Source organism: Apium graveolens, chromosome 8 (genome assembly GCF_009905375.1).
Source record: "Apium graveolens cultivar Ventura chromosome 8, ASM990537v1, whole genome shotgun sequence".
Lineage (NCBI taxonomy): Eukaryota > Viridiplantae > Streptophyta > Magnoliopsida > Apiales > Apiaceae > Apium > Apium graveolens.
In genome coordinates this window covers 243,786,478-243,796,818 of record NC_133654.1, presented here as the reverse complement: position 1 = coordinate 243,796,818, position 10,341 = coordinate 243,786,478, and positions in this window count along the sequence as shown.

Here is a 10,341-nt window from a genome sequence, read left to right as displayed (position 1 = left end):
ATTAACTCCTCAAGTCTGTAGATGAACCTTGTTTCTGAATCCTTTGACAGATGTTACTTTGCAAGATCTCTTTGACGGTAGATCCAGTATTTACTTATTACATTCTTATTTGAGTTGAGTTAAATCCTCGAATATACAAATAGGCTATGACATATGCCTTATAGATGTCAAAGATTACTGGAGCTAACAATGTCATTAGCATCTATAATCTGAGTAGAAGATTAATGAACAGTTATTTTCAGTAATCAGTTAAGCTTGGGGCCAACCCTAAGTTAGTTGTATTGTTATCTAAATTTGTAATCTGTACTTGTAACATTTAAAGTCTGTAAAATTGCAAAGGAGCAGACTGAAATCTTTTTCCTAAAATAGTATCACGCCTAAAGATTCTATCTGGAAGAAGATCACGCCTCAGAAGAATTTTGAAGAAGCTTGGAGTTGAATAAATCTGATTGGAGAAAAATTTCGAAGTCAAGATCTCTACAAGTCACAGATTTAATGTTATAGCGAAGTCATTCGAGAACTCCAGAATAACTTATCGAGAAGTCATTCAAACTCCAGAGAGTACCGACGGATAAGCAATATCTACTCGACGGATGAGCAATATCTACTCGACGGATGAGCTATATATCTACTCGATGGATGAACAACATCTACTCGACGGATGAGCAATATCTACTCAACGGATGAGCTATATATCTACTCGATGGATGAGCTATATATCTACTCAACTAATAAGCAATATCCACCGGGATTAAAGAATTCAAGAAAGCTACTCGAAAACTCAAGAAGATATCGACAAGTCATTCTTTTAATAGAGAACTCGGAGTTATCGACAAGTCTATATCCATTCGAGAACTCAGAGATATCTACAATTCAAGTGAAGTTATGAAGACTAGAGATCTTGATGAGCTGAAGACCTCTATAAACCAAACTCATTATGGAGTACTAGAGATTTCGATAAGCCTTTATACTTATCGAGATATCAAGTGTTCTAATAATTCAAATTGGAGATCTCGAAGTATAGTCTCAAAGTACAGAATTGCAGATCAGTTTAATATCCAAGATAAACAATCAACAAACAATCCAACAGTTGGATTGACAAGTCTACAAAAAGCAGCTTGAAGTGTGTGCAAGATCAATGACAAAGATTAACTGACAGAGGAAGATTAAAGTAAACAAAGGATGCTAAAGATATGCTAAGCCAAAAATGGAAGATTTGCTTTTGTATAAATAGAATTGACAAATGACAGTTTAGAAAAGTGAATAGCATGTTTATTATCCACTGTGTAAACCAACAGTTAATTGAGGTATAAAGTTAACACTGGTCCTCTAGTTAGTGTAACAATTTAGATCAAAATTCTTGCAACACTCTCGAGACGAAGCTGAGCTCTTTAACTTCGAAGAGCTTAGAAATTTTGTAGCAAAACATCTTAATTTTTAATACAAAAATTAAGCGAGTTTTGAAGATCCGTGTTCTTTATTTTGTGCTAGTTTAATTTCCGGATGAACACTTTATATACATGATTTAATTTACTTTGTTCAACCATTATCTTTCAAGAAAAGCCCAAAATCAGAAAAATACATTCACCCCCCCTCTGTGTGTGATTCATTACCTAACAAGTGGTATCAGAGCAAAATCTGAAAGAAAACAGATTCAAGATCTTGGAAGAATGAATACACAGAAAATCAGTAGCATCAAAATTCCTACCTTTGACAAAGCTAACTACACTCTTTGGAAAAAGAAAATGATGATGTTTATCAAGATGGCCAATCCACTTTATGTTCAGATTCTCAAGAATGGACCTTTCACTCCTATGGTAAGAGTTGAGGAATCTACAGATGGAGACATGTTCATATCAGCTCATTATGCTCCTAAAGATCCGGCTGAGTATTCTGACCCTGAAAAGGAAAAAGTCTCCCTAGACAGCAGTTTACAATTGATATTGATTTAGTCACTTGACAATGTGATGTACAACAACATTGTCAACTGTGACACTGCAAAGCAAATATGGGAGAAGATTGAAATACTCTGTGAAGGAACTGAGGAAGTTAGATCTAATCAAAGAAGGATACTGATTTCACAGTATGAGGGTTTCAAGGCTAAGCCCAAGGAAAGCATTACTGAAGTGTTTGAAAGATTTAATAAGCTGATAAATGACTTATAGCTTCATGACAAGTACTATGAAGCTGAAGAGGTGAATCTAAAGTTCTTGCTTACTCTTCCTGATCATTTGGAACAGAAAATCTCAGCAATCAGGGAAGGGAGAGACTTGAGCAGGATAACTCTGGAAGTTCTATATGGAATTCTCAGAACCTATGAACTAGAGATGATTCAAAGACAATCATTGAGATCTGACCAAGGATATGTTGTAGATGGTTCAAGTGCTTTAATAGTAAATGAAGACCAAACATCCAATGATGAAACAAGATCTCATATCTCAGTTGTCTCAACAAGTGAGCAGAGAACAATTGATTCACAGGAGCAAGTCATACTAGAGTTGGAAAAGGATGAGTACTATATTCTTGAAGAACTGGATGAGCTAGATCAGTCAATGGCCTATCTGGCTAGAAAATTCTCTAACATTAGAGTAAAGAAGCCAATGTACTTCAGGAAAAAAGGACAATCCTTCAACAAAGACAACAGCTGGAAAGAGAAATGGAAGTATAATTCTGATAGCAAAAGTGGTTACAAAACTGGATCTGTTGACAGATCTAATATAAGGTGCTTCAGCTGTGATGAACTAGGTCACTTTGCTACAGAATGCAGGAAACCCAAGAAGGCAAAGAAAGATAAGGCTTATCTTGAAATTGAAGTAAAGTATAAAGCTCTTCTGAAGAAACAACAAAGTAAACCTTATATTGTAGAAGGTAAAAGTTGGGATGACTCTGAGAATGATGAAGATGAAGAACTTGGAAACTATGCACTCATGGTCTTGGAGCAAGGAGAATTATCCTCATCTAAATCACAGGTACCAACTCTTACCTCCACTAATTTAAATATGAATTAATATAAGGAAACTGTTGAAAAGATGAGCACATAGATGTTTCACATTCATACAAGCATGGTTGCTGCTAATGAAGAATTTAGCAGATTAACAAAGTTAAATGAGAAGCTTGAAAGTGAAAAACAAGAAGCTGAATTGTTGACAGTGGAGCTTAAGGCCTTGAAACAAGAAAATGGCTATCTGAAAAACAAGCTTAAGTATGCAAATGAGATTGAGGTTGTGCTGAGAGAAAAACTGGAGAAAAGTGATGTAAAGTTGAAGTCCTTCAAGAATGCATCTGAATTGGTTGGTCAGTACCATGAGAAAAATAAACTATGTGCAAACATTGCCATTGGTCTTGATTATAATACCTTAAACAGCAAGAAGAAAAATACTGGTGACAGAGGAAAAGCAACAAAGAGTGAAAACGTTCCAGCAATGCTGAAAAATGTCGGGTCACCAGTATTTAAGACTTGTGAGATGAACTTCAGTGAAGAAGAATTGATTATCAAGTAAGAAATTGCTGATGGGGATAATGAAAAGAAGAATGCAAATTCAATTCAATCTTTCAAGGCTGAAGAAAATCTTATGGACAACCAAAGTACCAAGACTCCAGTCAAAGAAACCAAGATTGAAGATGCAAGAAAGAAGAAGAAAAATAGAAATAGAAGAATTGGGAAAAACAAAAGCAATAATCTGGCCTATGCTGCAGATATTCCTGGCAAGAAGTGTGGAACATGTATTTCTATAAATCATCTAACTCATCTTTGTAAAAAGGGTGTTAGTAAACCAACTGAAGGAACTTACAAATACAATTAAGCAGATTTAGATGATCCCTACTCATTCTGTGATAAGTTTGATTGCATCCCTTGTAACTTGAAAGTGATGAAGAGTTGTCAAAAACTGAGAGTAGACCTAAAAGAAACACAAATTGAGTCTACATCGGAAAGGGAAAATGTACAACAATCATTAAACTCTATTTTATCTGAAATAAATCACTCTACTTCTACTAAATCAGTTAACAAGAAGAAAGTACCCAACACTGCTTGGGTTACTAAACACACCTGAATCTCATTGTGTACAGGGCAAAGTGAAGAAAGTCATATGGATCATTAACAATGGAAGTTCCAGACATATGAAAGGTGATAAGACCCTGCTATCACAGTTTGAGGAAAAAGCTGGCCCATTGGTGACCTTTGGAGACAATAGCAAATGATTCACAATGGGATATGGCAAGATTGTTTCTGAAATGGTTGTCATTGATGATGTAGCACTAGTAGCTGGTCTTGAGGTGAATCTTCTCAGTGTTAGCCAATTTAAAAATAAAGGCTTTGAAGTTTTATTCAACAAAGAAGAATGCACCTTTATCAGCAAGAAAACTGATGAAATTGCTCTGAAAGGAGCAAGGAAAGGAAGTTTGTTTGTTGCAGACTTGGAATCAACAAATAAGAATGGTATTTGCTGCTTCTACACCAAGGAATCAGAAGAACAAAGCAAGTTATGGCATAAGAAGCTGTCTCACTTGAATTTCAAGGCAATTAATAACTTAGTCAAAAAGGAGTTAGTGAGAGACATGCCCAAGCTGGAGTTTGCTCAAGTTGAAGTCTGTGAAGCTTGTCAGAAAGGAAAGACGAAAAGATCTAGTCACAAGTCAAAAACTGTGAATTCTATTAGTGCACCCTTGTAACTTATTCACATGGACTTGTTTGGGCCAGTAAATGTCATATCAATTTCAAGGAACAGATATGCACTTGTGATGGTGGATGATTTATCAAGATACACTTGGGTAGAGTTTATGTACTCTAAAGATGAAACTCCACATATCATAATTGAGCACATCAAGAAGATAGAAAAGCAGGCTGAAGATTACAATTGTGTGAAAAGACTGAGAAGTGATAATGGAACAGAATTCAGAAATGCTACATTAAGTGAATTCTGCAAATGCAAAGGCATTGTTCAAGAATTATCAGCTGCCAGGACACCTCAACAAAATGGAGTAGTTGAAAGAAAGAACAGAACATTGGTTGAAGCTGCTAGAACAATGCTGCAAGATGCCAAATTGCCAACAAGTTTCTGGGAAGAGGCTGTCAACACTGCATGTTATACTCAAAACATATATCTCATTAAAAAGGCACATGGCAAGTCACCCTACTCAATCATTTCCAAGAGAAAGCCTACTGTAAAGCATCTTCATATGTTTGGAAGCAAGTGTTATATTTTGAAAAACAATTCTGAATATGTGGGAAAATTTGACTTAAAGGTCTTTGAAGCAATTTTTCTAGGATATTCACTGGAAAGAACATCCTACAAAGTCTATGTGATTGATCAAAAGAAGATTATGGAAATCACAAATATGACCTTTGATGATGACAAGTGTTCAGGCTTGGAATGCCTTGATGATAATGAAGCTGAAGCCCTTGCATTTGAAAACCTCAACATTGATAGTGATTCTGTTGGAGAAGATGAAGTTAATGCACAATAAATGATGAATGAAGAGTCTACTGAACAGGAAAATCATGGTAATGGAAGCTCATCTGTAATAACCCCAATTTTTGGAAATTTTTGAAACCCTTATGAATAGTGTTTTTGCTGAATGAGAAAACTTTTCATGCCACACTATGTAGGGGTTCTGTTATGGATATTCTGAGATTTTATTAGTACTCTATATGGTATATAATTGTATGTAAAGATCGTCAGAATCCAATTCTGAACACTTTGATTTTTCCCGGAAATCCAATAGATACGGAAAGAATTGAGTATAAGGTAACATGATTAAAAGGATTTAAATTCAAGGATTATAAGAGAGGATCATAAAAGGAATATAATGTATGGAGAAAGGTTAAGGGAACCCAAGTAATAAGATCCCGGGTATGATCCCTCAAACGATAAACGGGAACGAAAGTTAAGCGAACTGTATAACAGATCAGCGGTCATTAGGCAAACAATTAGGAAGTTAATCAAAGAGATTAGAGGGGATGATGTCATCCAACCAATAGAAAGAGGACAAAGGAGGGGTGATGACATCACAAAGTGATGCAAGCATGACATAAGAGGGAAGGAAATGTGGTGGAATATTAACCACACAAAATCAAGGGTAAATGGGTAATTGACCTAAAACAAAACAAAAACAACCAACCAAAAATCAAATCAAAGCAAAAACACAAAAAATCTTTCTTTCTTCTTCTTCATGCTCTCGGCTTTTTGAAGAAAAACAAGGAGGAGTTTTTCAAAAACTCAAGCTACACACCTTCAAAAATTATAAGGTTTGTTTCTTTAGCTTCCATAATTCATAACTTAGTTATGCTATAAGTTTGGATCCAAGAATCCAAGATTTACCTAGTTAATCAATTCCTAAAAGTTTAGGGTGAATAGTAACTTTCAAGAACAAATTTTTGATTCTTGATTTTATTTGTAAGGACAAGGTAGCTTAAGCAGATCAAGGCTTCCATGGGCATTCCAAGGATCTTTCATTGATTAAAAGCTTCAAGAAGGTATAAAACTTCAAACCCTAGCTTTACTTTTGAGTATTAGGAATGGTTTTGATTGTTATAGTTCATGAGGGGCATGATCCTTGTATACTTAGAGTGTGGTTGGATTTGTAATGAGTTTGAAGTTGTAAATCTTGATTATTGGTTAATGAACTTAAGTATAGATTTTAGTTCATGTTTGAGGGTAGTATAAAGTTGATAATATTGGGTTTTGGGGCTGTTAGGATGTGATATGGATGGAATTTGATGGTATGAATGGATTGGGGTTGTTTGGTGATGGAATTGAATGGTATAAAATTTGGGAAATCGCGTAAACATAGCCGTCGTAATGTCCGATTTACTTTAGACTGCTTTTGTTCATAACATTAGGACCCGAGAACTCCCTTCTAGGTTTTGACCATTGCCATGATTAGATATTTCATGTTACGAGCTTCGTTTTGATATGTAGTTCGTTTGATTCCGATGTACGGTTTAGGAGAAACGGCCGTTTTAAGTAACGACATTTCGCGAACAAAACATTATCCCTCGCCTTACTTTGAAACATTGGTTAAGGACCCTAAAGGACTAATTGGAGTATGAATCATTTATGTAAAGTGTATTAGGCAAATGGTAAGGCACTCGCAAAAGAATCGCTTTAAAACTCATAATGGGTAATTTATTAAAAATGGTGGAGCCGAGGGTACTCAAGCGACATAAGTAAATCGTTAAGCGCAAAACGAGCGTTAGAGTCTGAGTTGGTTAGAGTATAGATTTACAAGTGACTTTGGTTTAATTCCAACTTACTTGTTGCTTATAGGTTACCAGACTCGTCCCGAGCCATTCGTAACCCCCAGTCGCTCAGGCAAGTTTTCTATCCGTTATACTGTTGTTGTGATGTATATATGTATATGCATTATCTTGCGATATATGCATGTTGGTTAATTAGCAAATGTTGCTATATATTGAAGCATGCTGTTATGGTATATATATGCATGCCTGTTTCGTATTCTTGCCATATATATCTGTTGGTTCAGTTGATAATACCTATGCTAGAGAATAGCAGTAATTTGCATATACCCTTAGTATAGGGACCCAAAGGTGAAAATATTTTCTAAAACCGGGAGTCGAGGATCCTGAGTAGATTTTATATATATATATTTATATATATATATGGTTATAGTTTTCAAAACTATTAATCGAATAAGGTTTATTCGATAACTTTATTTTATTATTGAATATTATTTTGAATATTCATCCGAGGACTTATGACTCCTTTATTTTATTATTGAATATTATTTTGAATATTCATCCGAGGACTTATGACTCCTTTATTTTATTATTGAATATTATTTTGAATATTCATCCGAGGACTTATGACTCCTTTATTTTATTATTGAATATTATTTCAAATATTCATCCGAGGACTTATGACTCCTTTATTTTATTATTGAATATTATTTCAAATATTCATCCGAGGACTTATGACTCCTTTATTTTATTATTGAATACTATTTCGAATATTCATTCGAGGGCTTATGACTCAGTTATATTATTAATGATTATTAATTGAATATTCATATGAGGATGTATGACTCCGTTATTTTATTTAATGAATATTATTTATAATATTCATTCGAAGTATTATGACTCCGCTTATTATTTAATAATATTCTTTATTTTATTAAAGAATAATGTTTCGATAATTAAACTTATTTTCAATTATTCAAATAAAGATAGTACTTTCGTATAAGTATATCTTTGGTTATTTAATACTCATTTCAAGTATAAGTCTTACAACTTCTACTTCAATTATTTGTATAAAGATTATTCTTTATGGGAATATTATTTAAATAATAATATTCAGACATTTTCTAAATATATTGGGACTGATTTACTTCATTAAATCAGCATTACTCCAAACACTCTTTAAAGTGTTTTCGAGTCTTCAAAATGATTTTTAAAAGTTAGAGCGGATCCCAAAACTCATTTTTATATTTAAGATCTTCCTTTTAAAGGGGATTTAAATACTCACTCAAAACCTGAGGGATCCGGCTTTGTGGTATATTTTATATTCGCAACAAGGTTGCAGTTTTGGTAAATGAATTGATTACTTATCCAACATTCGGGAAGTAAGTCCATCTATCGAGTCGGCATAAGCAACATGGGCTCAGTGGGCGTCCATGATAGTGTAAGTGGCTCAGTGGGAGTCCATCAAATGCATAAGTGGCTGAGTGGCAGTCCAGCATAAGGTCCTATTGCGACCAGGGTGATGACCAGTGGGGAATTCGTCCATCTACTAGTAGAAAAGGTTACTTATTGGTATCTTTGCCTGATCAGCAAGATATCAGGTTTATGCCAAAATTCTTTCCTTTCCAAATTTATTGGATATTGTAATTCTGTTCATACTTTACATGACAGAGGTTTTCAGGAAACGTATGTATATATATAGGTGTATATATATATCGGGACTTAATGAAGTATATCATAACTTCATTTCCTTCAAAATATTTCAAAGATTGAATCTATTCAAGTCTTATCTTGTAGTCTCATCAGTGTGATGAACTTTTGAAACTAATTATAACTTGAACGGTGGTAGTTCAAGTAGTATTTGGAAAAGATATAAGTATATTGGAGTATCTTGTAACTTCATCTTTTAAACTTATATCTAGTAAATTATTATCTTATGCATGACAAAGATTTTCAGAAAAACGTTGAGACAAGGTTAGATATATGAGATCACCTTGCAACGATATTTTTATACAGTTATACACTGGAACTCTGTGTGTATTATGCATGGAAGAGGACTTCCCATATTTTGAAAAGTATATATGTATATATACTGAATATTTTACGACTTCATCGCATTAAGATATCAAACTTGGTTCATTTCTTTTGACCAAGACTTTCATGAGTACTATGAGAAGGCTCATATATTGTTAATCATTATACATATTATTTTGGTGGGCTTGCTGCTCACCCTTGCTTTCTTCTTTCATCACACAACAACAGATAGAAAAGATGAACAGGACCAAGCTCCCGATTCGCAAGCGATTAGGAAACGTTTCGCAGTTTCCTATAGGCGTTGATGTCGCTGTAGCTGAGGTAGGAACTACCAATAGGCTAGGTTTTCAACTTATGATGTACCAGACTTATGTATAATTATGAATTGTAATAATGGCAAAGAAATGTAAATTTATTCAGAAACCTTTTAAGGTGTATTGGCATATAATTGTGGAATAAAACGACTTGTGTTATTTTTTTGAGTCTTCATCTCTGAGACTATAATGTGTGGTGTGTGTGTATATTGTGGGGTCACAGTACAGAGTAGTTGATTAATTATTAAGATTGGGTGTTATTAAAGGAAACGGAACTCGTGACAACCCGGATCCCCGACCCCAGATTTGGGGGTGTTACAGAAGTGGTATCAGAGCTAAGCGTTATAAACCTCAGAGATGATGTGACGTTAAGATAATAAGTTCACTAAGATAATAAGAACTCTTGCCAAGTTCATAGTCGGGCTACCTAACGTAGTACCTACAGTTAAAACCCTTATGGGAACCCTTATAAATATCGTGATAGAAGCGTAGTTCGTTATCGTAGATGGTAGCGGGACTCCGAACCCTGAGGTTGAGGAGCAACAACACGATGATGTTTTATTACTAATTGGAGATCGGATTGTGGATCCGATAGAGCGTCCTAACGCCGGATCGGATGATGTTCATATTGAGGATGTAGCGGTTGAGGATGTTGTCCTAGAAGGGATTGTTGCTGAGGAGGATCCCGTGGAGGATCCTGACAAGAATGAATAAAGGACCGCTGATGAATTGATGACCATGGTTAGTCGACTACCAGAGGTAGGATTGGTCGATCACTACCAGAGGTTCGTTCAA